Genomic DNA, 18244 nt, shown 5'->3' with positions numbered 1-18244 from the left:
GTGTCCATAGGATTTAGCAGCAGTGTTCCTTTCCGCCTTGTTGAAATGCTAGCGGACGATCATGGTCGGTATCTTTTTCTAAAGGGGTTTTTGGGTAACACGCGCTGCACTTTGGCAAACGTGTATTGCCCTTACTGACACAAACCTGCCTTCCTCTCCCAGATTCTCTCTAAATTAGCGCAATTTGCTGATGGTATAACTATCCTAGCGGGTGACATTAGTATGCCGCTAGACTCCATCTTAGACACCTCGCAGGGCCGATCACACATCTCGTTTAAAAATCTGTCCCCACTCTAACGCAGACTTCTCGATCTACAATTGATCAATGTCTGGTGGATGCTCCACCCTAGAGACAGGGATTTTTCTCACTTTTCTAAAACACACCAGTCGTACTCGCACATTGATAACATCTTTTTAGACAACCACCATCTCCAGTTTCTACGGTCCGCTCATATAGGCACAGTCACTATATCAGACCATGCGCCCGTGTCGATGTGTATGACCATGCCCTCCTTAGCGCACCGCTCCAATAACTGGAAACTCAATGACTCTCTCCTTTCTGGCCAGGTGGAGGTGTCTGAGTTGTCCACACATATGAAACAGTACTTCAATGAAAATACCTCTCCCGAGTCCCGCCCCCCCCCCCCCTCTGTGGTATGGGAAGCTCACAAGGCTACCATGAGGGGACGACTCATTGAAATGGGTTCTAGGAAAAAAAGGGAGCATGGTCAGCAGATCGCGCAGGTCCTGGGTCAAATTGCAGAACTGGACAAACAGCATAAACTTACTCTACATGCAACCCATTTAAAAGCCCTCACTCTAAAAAGGGAGGAATTAAAAACCCTCCTGGATCTGGACACTAAAAGGAAATTCCAACGCTTCGCTCAGACGATATATGAGTGGGGAAATAAACCCGGTGGACAGCTGTCGAGATCCCTCAAGGCGAAACAGACCAGGTCTTTCATCCCCAAAATAAAACTCCCCGAAGGCAATATAGTACATGCTACCCCCCACATAGCCGCAGCCTTTAAAGATTATTCTGCGGATTTATATATGCGCAGAGTGAAACAACCCCGCTTACCCCGGGAGAAAAATGCAACCACATACAGGCGTTTTTAAAAGAGGCCAATTTACCCACGTTATCCACTTCCGCACTCCAGGCACTAGAAGAGGACTTTACGGAGGAGGAGTTCCAGTAGCCCTATAATCCTCACCCACGGGAAAGGCCCCCGGTCCTGACGGGTACACTATTTGTTACTATAGAACATTCAGTGACATCCTACTCCCCCACCTCAAGGCATATGCCAACTCAATATCACGCAAATCCTGTTTGCGTCCGGAATCCCTCACAGCCCACATTACAGTCATACCTAAAACAGGTAAAGATCCTACAGTATGTAGTAGCTATAGGCCGATTTCCCTGCTTAATGTTGATGTCAAGCTTTATTCCAAGATTCTTACTAACCGGTTACTTCCCCTTATTCCTAGCTGGATCTCAAGGGATCAGGTTGGCTTCATACCCAGTAGGGAAGCCAGAGATAATTCCCTCCGGACCATATCCCTGATTCAATACGTTCGACGGTGCTCCCAGCCCAACCTACTTGTTTCTACGGACACTGAAAAGGTGTTCGATAGGGTGGACTGGGACTACCTCAAAACAACTGTGCATCACCTGGGGCTTGGCCCTAAAATGTTCCACCGCATAACCTCCCTTTACTCCACTCCCACTGCACGAGTTCGCATAAACGGCTCTCTGAGTGACTCATTCTCGCTCTATAACGGTACCAGACAGGGCTGCCCCCTATCCCCGCTCCTATTTGCCCTTACCCTTGAACCCTTCCTGTCCACAATTCGACATAATATTAATATCCAGGGGGTTCAGATAGGCTCCACAATCCATAAATATGCAGCATATGCTGATGACATCTTGTTTTTTGTCCAACAGCCCCGCATCTCTCTGCCTAATTTGATGTCGGCCCTCTCTACTTCAACTTCAAAATTTATTTTTCTAAGTCAGAAATTTTGAACATTAATCTCCCCAGACGAGAAGCAGACTCTATACGGCCCCTCTTCCCTTTCAGATGGGTCCCACGTAGCATGAAATACTTGGGAATCTACCTTACGCCAAATATTCATTCCCTCTTTTGACATAACTACCTCCCCCTACTGAACACTATCAGGGAAGATCTGAAGAAATGGAAGAGCCTCTCGCAGTCCTGGCTGGGGAGGGTTAACATTATTAAAATGAACATATTTCCCAGAGTCTTATTCCTATTCCAAATGATCCCCATGGGGTGCCCATGTTTTTTTTACAACGCTGCAGACCATGATCTCCTGCTATGTTTGAAAGAACAGTCACCCCAGAGTGTCTAGGGACGTCTTACACCATTCCAAAGATGCTGGAAGCCTGGCCCTGCAAAATTTTAGAGCATATTATCACGCTGCCATACTCTCCAGGATAGCAGATTGGAAGTACGCCGCTAACACCAAGCTGTGGGTTGCCTTGGAACACTTTTTATGTGGTGCAGACCTTACAGTTGCACCATGGATCCCTCGCACACACAGACATCTTAGCAGTGAAACCTCCTCACTCACATCCTCCACCTTAGCTATATGGGACAACTTACATAAGAAGTTCTCCTGGTCTTACAACTCCCCTCTAATGCCACTTCTTCACCATTGATACTTTTTGCCAGGACTACTAGACCCAGGCTTTCGGGCCTGGTCCCCTGACAGACCCCTGCTGCTGCACCAAGTCCTCTAGAACACTGTCATTAAGCCCTTATCGGATTTACTCGGTACCAAACTTATTACATTCCTGGAGAGGTGGAGGTACGCCCAGCTACAGTGCTTCCTCCGGGCCTTGCCTTCGACCACTAAGAGGTCCTGAGACTCTAAATGAAATTGAAGATGTGTTTTACCCCAATGATCCTCCTTTGCACTGCATATCGCTGTCCTACAAAAGCCCTTATTAGACTCCTCCACAACTCGCTCCCGCCATATCTGGCGAGATGGGAACAGGATCTAAATGCAAGCCTCACAGATGTACAAAAAAGGAAGGTATTACAACTAACCCACATCTCATCTATTGCCTCACAAATGGCTGAAGTTAATTATAAATTGCTCACCAGGTGGCACTACACTCCGGCGAAACTGCACCGGATGTTCCCCAAAAACTCCCTGCTATGTTGGAGGAACTGTGGGTCCAAGGCCACTCATGCACACATCTGGTGGTCATGCCCACTCATTAGACCGTTTTGGTCCAATGTTATCCAAATCATTCAGCGGATTACGGGCATTAACCTCCCCAATGATCCTTGGACCATTCTCTTCCGTGCTACCACAGATCCTGTTGGCCTGTACAAACGCTCCATAATCCCCCACCTGCCGAACACAGCCAGGGCACTAATACCTGCCCTTTGGGGCCCACCCAAAATCCCGTCTCTGAAATATTGGATGTATAAAATTGCGGCAGTTCACTTCATGAAGGACATTACTCACACCAATAAGAATACTTCACAAAGAACCCTCTTGACATGGTCTTGCTGGAGGGAATTCACCACCACTTCATTATACAAGGAACTCTTAACACAATCTCACTGAAGCGGAACACACCCTCGTAAAAACCTCTGGGACAGCTGCATTCCTCAGAGGAGTCCCCCCTTCATTTCTTCAGGAGGCGGTGCCATACCCCACCCCCGAGCTTGATACTTGCACAGTGAAGAATACTTTATACTGATTCTATACATGTTACCACGCAGGCCACCTTCCCCACCACCCTCCCCCCTCCCTCCTTGACTCTCCTTTCCTTCTTTTTTCCTTCTTTACACTCTATCACCTTTTCTTGTTCTTCTAACAACAGTAGATTCTGCACTCTGTACTTAAAAACGACTTCTGCTAACACTTTTTTACTATGGCCTTTGCAGTAGCATTTGCCACTGGACATCCATAAAACATGTCAATACAAACAAAATACATACTCGTAAGATTCCTGACTTGGGCATCTGAAGTCCTCCATTCACTTTACTCATACCCTCCAATTTGTTTGTTTCAATGGCACTTACATTATTTCTTTACTGTATAGAGTGCCAATATACTCTGTTGGTAATTGGTAACCCTGTTACTTGGCTCAGGAGATTGGGTGTTGTGAGTAGACTTTGTTTAATAAATGTTTATTAGAGACAAACAACAAACATGTACAATAAAGTATGAACCCCAACACCAAGCCCCCATACAGCACGAACTCGAGAACGAATACGCCCACTCTCCATGGCTTCAAAACGGTCAGCTGGTCAAACAAGCTTAACCGAACACACTGAAGAACAGGCAGACCTATGAAGAACGACCTGAAAAACAGGAACGAGCGGACCAGAAGCGCCTGAGAACAGGCACTAACTGATCCACCCGCACTGAAAAGCAGATACAAACCTCACAGGCAGACTGAACTGCAGAAAACAAACAAATTAAGCTGAAGTCTGAAAAGCGTAAATCGTCTCCAACCAAACTTCTACTAACGCGAAATTAGCAGAAGGAGCCCAAAGGGTGCCGTGCTGGGTCTTGGACTTCCTTTTTCTAGTCCCGTCGTACATGCTGTACGTCATCATGCTAGCAAACACCGTACTTTCTTTGTGTCACGTACCTTCTAGTAGCGAGCCCGGATTGCGGAGAGAGGCCTCCTTTACGACTCCCACTACCGGTTTCCTGGCAATACAACAGGGAACACAGGAGTAAGGAGGGGTACAGGTGCCTGGCAGGATCAACAGATGGGTAGGATGGGTAGGCGAGGATCAGTGGAGCAGGTGATCACAGTGAAGGGACCAGCAGGTAGTTTATAGCAGATACACAGTTCAATGGAGCAGGTAACTTGGAGATAAACAGTGCAGGGCAGCAGGTCACTAGTAGCAGGTGAACAGGGTAATACACACAAGTGCTTGCAGCAGATAACAGTCAATATAAGCAGATACTAGAAGCAGATGGATAGTGTAATACTAGCAGATCACTTGTAGCAGATAATACAATCCAGTATAAGCAGGTGACTTGCAGCAGACAGGTAGTTCAATATGAGCAAGCACTTATGGCAGATGAACAGTTCAGTATAGCAGGTTATTGCAGCAGATAGGTAGTTCAATATGAGCAGGCACTTATAGCAGATGAACAGTTCAGTATATAAGCACGTTACCCTTCTAGCAGACGGATGGTCAGAGCAAGCCGAATCAGATACCAGGCAGGAACGAAGTACAAGGGAACAGGCAGGAGAATAGTCACAACAAGCCGAGGTCGGGTGCAGGCGGATAGCAGATGGGTCACAGGCAGGCCGGGTCAAACAGGAACAAACAACACAGATCAGGTCTCACAGGTATAACGCTGTTGAGCAGACAGCAAAGACTGTTGGCAAGAGGCTGGTTTAAATAGGCCGTTTGGCGCCAATAGGGACGCACGCACGCGACCGTGCGCGTGCCCGCGCACGCGCACCTGTGTACGAACATAAGGGCGTTCGTACGATCATGCGTACCCGCGACGATCGTACATCAGAAGACCTGGAGGACAATCTCTTCGTGAGATTTTCATGACACTGTGTGTCCGTGTGTGGCCAAGTCCGTTCAGTAGAAAGTCCGCCGGACTATCCGCCGGATTGTTTGCCGGACTAAGTACGCCAAACAATTTGATCGTGCGTACGTGGCATTAGAGAACACATTAACAACATCTTAATTATCACAGCCTATCCAACAATTTTAGACTACAGCATAATAGGGACCCCAGACAACTTAACTGTTGTGGGATAGATAAAATAGACAGACATTGGAGGGAAACAAATATGAGAAGAGCCATTTCTCAAAACGAATCGAGATGGATATACCAGAAGGGTACATTGATGCCCAGGGGGCTAAATGTAGAGCTGGATGTCAATTGTTTCATTTCCAATTACTAAAGAATTTTCAATGTACACAATTTTAATGTATTTATTCAATGCAATTACATTTATTTAGACTTATGGTGCTAGTCATACCCAATAATATTTTTTTTATAACCTATGAGCCCGTTACGATAGTTATACACAAACACATTGGGGATTTGATTTAATCACTATTAGTGCCTCATTTATTAGGTTCTCTTTACAGTTATTATCCACATAGCCATTTTTATGGATTCTTATGGACATTTATATACATTCAGTTGTGATAAACAATACATTTTTGCGTGTTAGAAGGGTCATTGGCAATATATATAAATAATTGAAGTGGGGTTATCACCTCATTTACTTCCAAAATTATATAGGTTAACATGGAGTTTAACATTGGAACGATTGATCCCTTATTTGGCCGCTAGTTGGTGCTAGGTGTGAATACTCAGTCCATTAAACCTCAACTACATATTCAGTACATACTAAAAGTTTGTTTAATGATTTTAAATTTTAATCTAATGCTATTATGGAGTTTTGCTTAAGTAAATTTCATAGATTAATTTCCTCGAGCAAATAGTATATACATAGCCATATATTTGGCTAAGTTCGGTGTACTAATATGGAGGATTTTATAGAGGTGAAGCCTCATACACCTTTAGAATCAGTCCCAGGAAGAGGATATAAAATCATTTTGCAACCACTGAATCATTTTCTCAGTTTAGGTGTGAGAGAGAGGAGTTTTCACTCTATATGTTGATACATAACACCACCCGGGGATATCCTTTGATAACGTCTAATGGGAGGGATGAAATGCATCAGTTGACCATGGGTGGTGATGTCATTTCCGGTCGATGAGACACAAGTCAATGATTACTTCCGGTTCTAGGTTCCAACACTTGTTACATCATTTTTTAAAAGTGAGTGGATATTGTTTGTTTTTATATATAATAAACTGAATTACACCATATTGCTTTCTTTGCCATTTGTTTACATTCCTTGATGTTGTATGAAGATTAACCCATGTGACAGTTGCAGATACAGCCTGTGGGACTACAGAGCCCAGCCATCCTTACACGAGTTTGACTTCTGTTATGGGAGTACTGGATATCTGAATAACCCACGCTACAGTTGTAGACACAGCCTGTGGGACTACAGAGCCCAGCCATCCTCACAAGCATTTGTGACTTTTGTTATGGGAATCCTGGATATCTGGTGAGTGAGGGGGCACACAGAGGAGAGCACAGATTGCACAGGTTACTTTTTCAGCACTTGCCACTTTATATTACACAACAACTTGAAGCTGCACTGGATTTGAAACTGATGAACTTTTATAGACTTTGCACTCTTATGAATTGAATTATCATGGTTATGGATTATTGTCATTTATATGAATTGATTGCACTGTGATAATAATTTATTAGTTTAATTTTTGATTTCCCATTTAAAGGCGCGTGCACTTTCTAAGAGCAGCAACCCAATTAATTTAATTTCATTTAATTAATGTATTAATATTCATTCATTTTATTTTACATTTATTTATATATTTTGCTCATCCATTAGTGCAAGAGCTTACATAGATGTATTATACACTCTATATATTAATTTATTTCATCCTTAAAATATACCAATCTATTATAAAAAGTCCAAAAACAGGTGAACAAAAAACACAATCCTAATATGTGCAAATCCCCCTGCTTTCATTTATAGTGAACTGCTATATGTTACCACAATTTATATGTAAACGTGCACATAAAATATATTCTACCACAAGCCATATAAAATATACACCAACAATTGCATAAATCTTGTCTAGTATATAATCAAACAAATTAATATACTCAAAAAAACGAAAAAATATAAATTATATTATTCGGTGTCCTTTGTTGAAATGCTTCTTTTATCAATATTCTCCTTCACAGCATATATTATATAGTAAGTATAAATAGTATTTTTTGACTATTGGTTATTGTAAGCGGTGCTTGTATTTGTAGTGCTTCTGTCCCACCACCTCTATTAGCCCTTGTACACACGGTCGGAGATTCCGACAACCAAATCCGATGGATTCTGTCCATCGGATTTTGTCCGACGGATCTTGTCCGAAACTGTTGCATACACACGGTCGGACCAAGTTGTCAGAAAATCCAATCGTTCAGAACGTGATGACATTATTTCGTTACGACGGGACTACGTTCAGGCTAGTAGCCAATAGCTTTGGTGTAGGAATTTGATCTGAGCATATGTGGCACTTTGTCTGAATTATGGGGTTGTTTTACTCCTCTGTAGGCTTTCCTCCTGGGTTATCCTAATGTGTACTCCCACACATGACCCAAAAAAGAAATAATGTGCATTGTGCTCACTGTATTTCCACCTTTATTTTTAATGGATGGTTAACGTAACACTCACAATTTTTACAAAATCAATTTTTACAAAATCAAATCACCTATGTGCATTCCCATGTATGCAGCCTATGGGTACCCTTTATGCCTCCAACAAAATGGCACTCTGCTCTCCTCTGGCTCCGTGTTACTGGCTCCTCCTCCCTACTTGTTACATCATTAGGTCATGTGACTTTCCTTCCCGGCACTATTGAATACTTTTTTAAGATGTGGTGCCAGTATGTCTTTGAAGAGTTTGTAATAGTAATCTGGATACACATTTGGGCCAAGCAATTTGCCATTCCATAAAGCTATCTATGACCTTAATAATTTCAGGGGTCGTAATAGGGGCCTTTCGACATTCCAATTACTCAGTTGAGAGTATCAGAAGTTTTATTAAATATCCTAACCTTATCAGAGGTTATAATGGAGGCAATAGACTGAAGAGGGGCATGGGGATGTAATATTCTCGCTAGGTATTGGCCACACTTATTGGTGAGAAAATAATGTGTATTATTAGCTTTATCTCACTTTATTAAGGGAGTGTATGTCAAGTAACTACAGTAAGTCTCATCTAGCATTAGAAAGGGTCACACAAGTACACAAGTAATAGGGTTGTTTTTGTTTATGGGAGAATTCCAAAGTGGAGATTGTATGCAAAAGAAATAGAACTTCTTCAGACCTAGCTTTTTCAAGGTGTTCCTCCGAGTTGTATAAATATGCCCCTAAAGACACATTTAGGAAGCCTCCCATGGATTGAGGAGCATGGTACTGTGAGGCGCGTAATTGAGAATGAAATTACATATACGGTAACTTGAAAGACATCTGCAGCACATAAGGTGTCTTTTAGTAGGTTGTCATTCCGCTGCCATGATGATCATTGTCTGGCTACAAGGGAATTGCCCAGAGTTAGGTTTATCAAGGTGGGATCAGACCATTGAACATGTTCATATTGGGGAGTCTAATAGAGACAGGGAGATGAACAAATAGCAAATTTGTCTGTAGGAGTTATGAACTATGGAGTGAAAGCTGTAATCTCTGTTGGCGAGATGGAGGATGTGCCAACAAACAACTAATTGTGCTTTCCCTCACATCGTCCTGGTCTTGGACAACGAGGTGGGGGAAATTGAAGACTTACCCAAAGAGGGATCCACGGAAGGGGGTCAGGGAAACATTGAGATTACCACCCACAATAAAACAGGGACTTCCAAACATCTCCAGTCTGGACAAAATGGTCACGAGAAAATGGCTTTTATCTAGGTTAGGGACATAGATGTTAGCACCTGTAACAAAAGGTTGGTATTTCAATAAAAAAAAAATGAATTGCCTTGCATGATCTATATTGGAATCCAGCACCTGTGATTGAGACCCCTTTGGATTGTGCATGTATATTGGAGTTATGAAACCACTTACAGTAGTAGAAAAGCCATTATGTAATGTAGGGATATTATCAGAGCAGAAATGGGTTTCCTGTAATAGTAACATTTTTGTTTTGACCTTATGAAAATGATATAAAATGTTACTACTTTTCTCAGATATAGTAAATCTCCCAGCAGTTAAAGGAGGGCAGAGTCATAAAGTGCCTATCCTCTATCATGCAATATAGGCTTGAGCAAAAAGAATAACATATCATCCAGGAGCCTAGAGAGAACAGAAGAAGGGAACAGGGTGTCAGTCATGAATTGGTATAACCAGACTGTGTGGATTGCACAGAGAGAACCAAACCGCATGTAAGTGAATAATTATGTTTGTTTAAGGATTAATGAGGAGGGACATGATCAGGATCAGGTGTACAGGGTAACAGGATCAGGTACACAGGTTACAGGTTGCAGAATCAGGTTCACAGGTCGCAGGCATGGATCAGGGCACAAGGAAGATACTAGGGTGATGAGAGTAATCATCAGCCGGGTAATTATATGAATGCCTGTAATTAGCCTCAAGGGACACCTAAAAGCAGGAGGTGCTGTCTGCTCCACAGTGTCGGGAAACACCCACTGGTGGACACTGGTATTACAGCCAAATGATCCAACAGTGCCACCAACAGGTGAATCCCTCCACTACAGACCCAGAGTGCTGGAAGACATCGCTAGCGGACACTAGTACTGTGATCCAACAGACCGACAGCACCACCAATGGGCGAAACCTTTCCTCACAGAAAGAATAAAAAAGAAAGCTATGGGAAATGCATTGGGAAGGTTTAGAAGGAAAGGGCCATGGGATGGCTCCTGTATATACACTAAACATCTCAGTCAGAATTTGAACAGCATAATACAAAGAACAGTACCTGGAGGCACTAGATGGCAGTATCATATCAAAAATATTGAGATAAGGTAACCAAATATACAGTATCTCACAAAAGTGAGTAAACCCCTCACATTTGTGTAAATATTTTATTATAATTTTTCATGTGACAACCCTGAAGAAATAACACTTTGTTACAATGTAAAGTAGTAAGTGTACAGCTTGTATAACAGTAAATAAAAAAAGTAAATTTGTTGTCCACTCAAAATAACGCAACAAACAGCCCTTAATGTCTAATACACTGGCAACAAAAGTGAGTACACACCTAAGTGAAAATGTCCAAATTGGGCCTAAATTGTCAATATTTTGTGTGGCCGTCATTATATTCCAGCACAGCCTTAACCCTCTTGGGCATTGAGTTCACTAGAGCTTCACAGGTTGCCACTGGAGTCTTCTTCCACTCCTCCATGATGACATCACGGTGCTGGTGGATGGTAGAGACCTTGTGCTCCTCCAACTTTCATTTGAGGATGACCCACAGATGTTTAATAGGGTTTAGGTCTGGAGACATTCATGGCTAGTCCATCACCTTTACCCATCACCTATACCCTCAGCTTTTTAAGCTAAGGGTAAAGCTTGTAAAGCTTGGTCATCTTGGGGTTCTTCTCATGTTGGAATACTGCCCTGCGGCCCAGTCTCTGAACGTCTCTTCAGTATGTCACAGTACATGTTGGCATTCATGGTTCCCTCAATGAACTGTAGTTCTCCAGTGCCGGCAGTACTCATGCAGCCCCAGACCATGCCACTCCCACTTCCATGCTTGACTTTAGGCGAGACACGCTTGTCTTTCTACTCCTTACCTGGTTGCCACCACACACGCTTGACACCATCTGAACCAAATAAGTTTATCTTGGACTCATCAGACCACAGCACATGGTTCCAGTAATCCATGTCCTCATGCCGCGTACACACGTTTGGAATTATGGTCGGTAAAAAGCTCTGATTGTTTTGCCAATGGAATTCTGATGGAATTTCTCTCAAGCTGTCTTGCGTTCACGGTCACACCAAACTCTGATCGTCAACAATGCGGTGATGTACAACACAGACAATGGGACTAGAAAAAGGAAGTTCAATAGCCAGTAGCCAATATCTTCCGTAGTTGAATCTGAGCATGCATGAGTTTTTGCGCGTTGGAATTGCATACACACGAACAGGGCCACAGGCTATACATGTAGTTTTATGGTTTACGAGGGAAAAGATAGTCATGTAGAGCCCATAAACTGCCCTGACTACATAGGAAGTGCTGGCAAGCTTGTGTGGGACTTGGTGTCACCCTTATTCGGAAAGGAGTACCACTTGTACGTGGACAATTATTACATGAGCATGCCACTGTTTAGTCACTTGTTTGATCAGCAGATTGCAGAATGTGGAACCCTGCGACCTAATCGCCGGGGCTTTCCCCATTGGCTTGTAGATTCCCGTCTTAGGCTGGGGGAGAGAGCCTGCTTCAAGTGTAACAACTTGCTCGCTATGAAGTGGAGGGATAATAAGAATGTTTTCATTCTTACCGACGACTGGTGATGTGGAGAAACCCCTCTGTGTCCACAAATATAACCAAAATATGGCAAGGGCAGACCTAAACAAACAGTTGTTGGTGCTGTACATAGTTGCCCATAAGGCCAGATGCTGGTACAAGAAAGTGTCTGTCTATTTATTTCAATTAGCTTTGCTGAACGCTCATGTGCTATACAGAGCTTCAGGATGGACTGGATCCTTCCTTAAATTTCAGGAAGAGATCATCAGAGCCCTTCCGTTTCAAACGGTGCTCCACCTCACCTTCCCCAACCAAATGCAGTAAGCCGGCTGCATGAGAGGCATTTTCATTATGTCCTCCCGAGTGCCCCTACCCAACGAGCCCCCCAAAGAATATGTCATGTCTGCAGCAAGCGTGGATATAGGCGTGACACCCGCTATTATTGTCCCTCCTGTCCTGACAAAGCTATCATACACTAGTTGAGTTTTAGTGTAGGGTACGGAATTGCACAGACTAGGCACACTTTCACAGGGTCTCCCAAGATGTCATCACATTTTGAGAGACCCAAACCACTGGAACCGTTACAACAGTTACAACCGTTACAGTTGCAAAAAAAGTGTAAAGAAAACAAAAAAACAAAGAAAATAACAAATAGTTGTAATTGTATTGTTCTCTCTCTCTAGTCTCTCTCTATTGTTCTGCTCTTTTTTACTGTATTCTATTCTGAAATGTTTTATTGTTATTATGTTTTATCATATTTGCTTTTCAGGTATGCATTTTTTTTTTATACTTTACTGTTTACTGTGTTTTATTGTTAACCATTTTTGTTAACCATTTTTTTGTTTTCAGGTATGCCATTCAGCTGCAGATCGGATTTTTTTATCTTGACAGCAACAGCGTTTGCTCCCACGATACATAAAGCCCTGACTCCAGCACTGTCGGAGGTGACTTCACCACCACAGTTTAAAAAAAGAGCATATATGACAAAACATGGGGGCAGGTATGGTAAGTCTTACTGTTATACTGTAATGTTACTTTGTTTTATTACTAACCATCATTTGCTTAGCAGGTACTGTCATGGTCGTCCCCGGAATCCAGTGGCTTATGGAAGGCCTGCTCACGGAATCCCCACGTTGAGAACTAACCAGTATCCATGGGTGCGCATTGGCGCGAATGGACGCACGCGGGTGCGTGTTGGTACGAACGGGCGCACGCGGGTGCGCGATGTTGCGAACAAGCGCACGTGGGTGCGCGATTGTACGAACGGGCGCACGTAGGTGAGCGGGGTCACGAACAGCTGCACGGTTTCACGCGGGCGCATGCAGACACGCCGTGCGACCGTTCTTGGCACCCAAAGGGCTACTTAAGGAACCTGTTACTGTGCCTCTGTGCTGTCCAGTCTACAGCGTGTCCGGTATTCTGTCTTCTACTACCTGATTGTTCCTGATTCTTGTTACCCGGCCTGTTCCTGATGACGTCTGCTTGCTGCCAGTCTCTGACCTCCAGCCTGTCCGATCACGCTTCTGTCTCTTCCTGTGTACCGTTGCTGCCCACCTGTTACCGACCCGGCTTGTACTATGACCTTGCTTCTGCTACCAACTGTTCCAGCCTGACCGCCTGTGCCTGCTGTTGCCTGCAGTCTGCTACCAGCTGTTCCAGCCTGACCGCCTGTGCTTGCTGTTGTCTGCTGTCTGCTACCAGCTGTTCCAGCCTGACCGCCTGTGCCTGCTGTTGTCTGCCGTCTGCTACCTGCCGTTCCAGCCTGTTCGCCAGTGCCTGCTGCTGTCTGACCAGTTTACCGGGTGTCTACATTTCCAGCCCTTCTGTGGTTCCTCCACTACTCAAGGTCCGGACCTGTCCTTCACCAGCTCGGCACTTGTGCCCTCTGAACTCTAGAACTCCTGTTCCCACTTCAAGGGATTCTCGAGCCAGAGGCTTATGAGAGGCTGCTTCCTGCATTCTGGGCTCCTATATCAGGTACGTGACAGGTACGTCATTCAGTTGTAGCATGGATTTATTTATCTTGACAGCAACAGCGTTTGCTCCCATGAGGGGTGGAGGAGTGATTTGTTCCTACCTTTTGGGGTGGATGCCCCCATGCTTCGGCATATATAAATGGTGTATGTATGCCCATAATTAGAAGTAGGTGGATGAAGGGAAGTATTCTAATAGTGGGAATACCCACCAATCAATCTTTTTTTTTCGTTACGCTCACAGGCTGCATGAAAAATAAGATTACAATATATGGCCAACAAGGACCAGCAACATGCTGGTATGTTGCTGGACTTCGAGTGGTTATACCAGAATGCCTGCAGGTTTAGGTATCATCTTGGTATCATTCTTTTTAGCCAGTGGAAGGTAAAAGCAATTCTAGTGGCTAATTAGCCTCTAGACTGCTTTTACAAGCAGTGGGAGGGAATGTTCCCCCCATCCCACCGCCTTCCATGTTTTTCTCTGGCTCTCCTGTCCCAACAGGGAACTTGAGAATGCAGCCGATGATTCCGCCAGCTGACTATAGAGCTGATCAGAGACCAGAATGGCTCCAACCATCTCTATGGCCTAAGAAACCGGAACCAACGAGGATTTTATGACTTAGATTTCACTGGATGTAAACAGCGCCATTGAGAAATTGGGAAATCATTTTATCACACCGATCTTGGTGTGGTCAGATGCTTTGAGGGCAGAGGAGAGATCTAGGGTCTAATAGACCCCAATTTTTTTTTTTAAAGTACCAGTCACTACCTATTGCTATCATAAAGGTTATTTGCATTCCCTGAGATAACAATAAAAATGATAAAAAATGAAAGGAACAGTTTAAAAATAAGATAAAAAAGCAAAAAAAGAAAGAAAAAAAAGAAAAGCACCCCTTGCCCCCTCCTGCTCTCGCGCAAAGGTGAACGCAAGCGTTAGTCTGGCGTCAAGTGTAAACAGCAATTGGACCATGCATGTGAGGTTTCACTGCAAAGGTCAGATCAAGGCCAGTCATTTCAGCAGTAGACCTCTGTAAATCTAATGTGGTAACCTGTAAAGGCTTTTAAAAGCTTTTAAAAAATGTATGTAGTTTGTCGTCACTGCACGTTTGTGTGCAATTTTAAAGCATGTCGTGTTTGGTATCCATGTACTCAACCTAAGATCATATTTTTTATTTCATCAAATATTTGGGCAAAATAGTGTGTTTTAGTGCATTAAAATTTTAAAAAATGCATTTGAAAAATCGCTGCGCAAATACTGTGTGAAAAAAAAATGAAACACCCACCATTTTAATCTGTAGGGCCTTTGATTTAAATATATATATATAATGTTTGGAGGTTGAAAAGTAATTTTCTTGCAAAAAAAAATATTTTTTTCATGTAAACAAAAAGTGTCAGAAAGGGCTTTGTCTTCAAGTGGTTAAAAGAGTGGGTGATAACATAAGCTTCTAAACGTTGTGCATAAAATGCCAGGACAGTTCAACCCCCCCCCCCCCAAATGACCCCATTTTGAAAAGTAGACACCCCAAGCTATTTGCTGAGAGGCATGACGAGTCCATGGAGTATTTTATATTGTAACACAAGTTGAGGGAAAAAGACAATTTTTATTCATTTTTTTTTGCACAAAGTTGTCACTAAATGATATATTGCTCAAATATGAAAAAGAAGGTACTATTGCGCACAGCCTATTACTACTAGCCTAACACCAATTGCCCTGGTGAACAATACTAACCTAATCAAACTGAAGGAAGCTGCCAACATATATAGTGATCTCTACACTAGTGAGTGAAAAATAGTAAATAGATGATGTGGCGCTACCTATCTGATAAATAAATAATAAAAATAAACATACATTAATACCAATAAAAATATGCTATAGAAGCAAAATGCAATATTAAATAAAGTGCAAAGTGCAATTATCAAAAAAGGTGCAATATTAAAGTACAAATAAATTTGACATGCAAAAAAACTCCAAATAGATAGTGCTAAAAATGAATCCAAAAAATTCCAAAATAAATAAAAGTCCTTGATCACAATCAAGCAAACCTGCTGTTCAAAGTGAAATAATTATGATAGTCCAAATTCATAAGGTCTTCATGCAGTGAAATTCCAAATGACAACATCCACCAAAATAGTGACCATCCACCACTAGCATTAAACTTCAGTGCTCAGTGCACTCCTTATTTCCCCCAGACTCTCACCTCACATCTGAACCCCTTAGGGTCATATAGCGTTGTGAATGACCTGATATTCTTTCCAATCCCTGTTTTACTCCACTCAGCAATGTAATCACCACAACAGGATCAGGAGAAGCAACAGAATGTATTTTGTGGTGTAATTCTACATATGCTCATGGCATGTTTGAGCAATATATCATTTAGTGACAACTTTGTGCAAAAAATAAATAAATAAAAATTTGTCATATTCCCACAACTTGTGGCAAAATATAAAATATATCATGGACTCAAGATGCCTCTCAGAAAATATATTGGGGTGTCTACTTTCCAAAATGGTGTCATTTGGGGTTTTTTGTGCCATCTGGGCATTTTATGGCCTAAAACTTGGAGGAGTGAAATCAAAAATTTACGCCCTTAGAAATCCTGAAGGCAGTGCTCGGATTTTGGGGCCCCAAAAAGTCCCATACATTTGGTATCCCCATACTCAGGAGAAGTAACAGAATGTATTTTGGGGTGCAATTCCACATATGCCCATGGCATGTGTGAGCAATATATCATTTAGTGACAACTTTTTGTAATTTTTTTTTGTCATTATTCAATGACTCAATTCAACATGCCTCTCAGCAATTTCCTTGGGGTGTCTACTTTACAAAATGGGGTAATTTGGGGGGATTTGTAATGTCCTGCCATTTTAGCACCTCAAGAAATGAGATAGGTGTCATAGACTAAAAGCTGTGTAAATTCCAGAAAATGTACCCTAGTTTGTAGACACTATAACTTTTGCGCAAACCAAAAAATATACCAAATACATGTGGCTGAATAAATTTTGGCATAAATGTATTGCTAAAATTTAGTTTTTTGGATTTTTTTATAACAAAAAGTAGAAAATTTTATTTTTTTTCCAAATTTTCGGTCTTTTTCTGTTTATATCACTAAAAATACAAATTGCAGAGGCAATCAATTACCATCAAAAGAAAGATCTATTTGTAGGAAAAAAAGGACGCAAGTTTAGTTTGGGTACATGATGAATGATTTATTTGCAGTAGCTGGGATTCCCAATGTCATGGATGTCATAGATGCAAGAATGATTTATTTGCAGTAGCTGAGATTCCCAATGCCATGGATGTTATAGACTGTACCCATATTCCTTTTTTTACCCCCTGTTAAATAAAACATCTACCATAATATAAAGCGGTACCATTCCCTGAACATTCAGGTTGTCTGCAATGCATATATGTTCATCAGAAATGTGGTCACCGACTTCCCAGGATCTGTCCATGATGTCCACATATTAAGACAATCACAGCTTTACTACTATTTTGGCACTAACAAAGCAATTGGAGGCTTGCTTCTTGGTAAGAAACCTTTTATTATCAAATATGTCTCAACACATGCAACATACATCATACATAGAAATCTATGTTCATATGTTACACTCCTGTGTTCATTTCCACTGAGTTGACAGCTATATTTTTTTTCCATTGTTTTCTTTTCCACGCTTGATTTTCCAAGCTTTCGAAGCTTAAACGTGTGAAGACTCAGCAACTTGTCATACACAAGAGTCAGATTCTCAACCAATGCCACATTCTCTGTATATGTGAACTTCAGATCTCATTGTCAAGTATCTGAACATTTCCTCTTCTACCCATCACTCAGCTGCAGCAGGGATGATGAGGAAACTTCTCAATAGTACCATATACTTTTATTTGTGAATTTTCTCATTATCTTTGATATTGTCCAAATTTTAACCATTGTACCAATAAATATTTGACTAGTACTGGTAAATTCCTTATTTTACTAGTTAGTGGTTTATGTATGTTTATAAAAGAACAATTGCCACACTAAATAAATAAATGGTGATATAACGTGAAATAAAATTATTAAAAAAAGGGACAATAATCAGTCCATAAGATTTCCATATAAGTCTGTACAGAAATAAAGTGATATATTGTTGCAACATGTGTTTAAGGACAGTGAGCAATCATACACCCCAGTACACCTTCCACCATGTAGATAGAATATGTGCCCTTGCCAGATAGGTAGAC

This window comes from Lithobates pipiens, unplaced genomic scaffold (genome assembly GCF_037356315.1).
Source record: "Lithobates pipiens isolate NorthernLeopardFrog02 unplaced genomic scaffold, aLitPip1_a1.2 Scaffold_16, whole genome shotgun sequence".
Lineage (NCBI taxonomy): Eukaryota > Metazoa > Chordata > Amphibia > Anura > Ranidae > Lithobates > Lithobates pipiens.
This window is presented reverse-complemented; position numbering follows the sequence as displayed.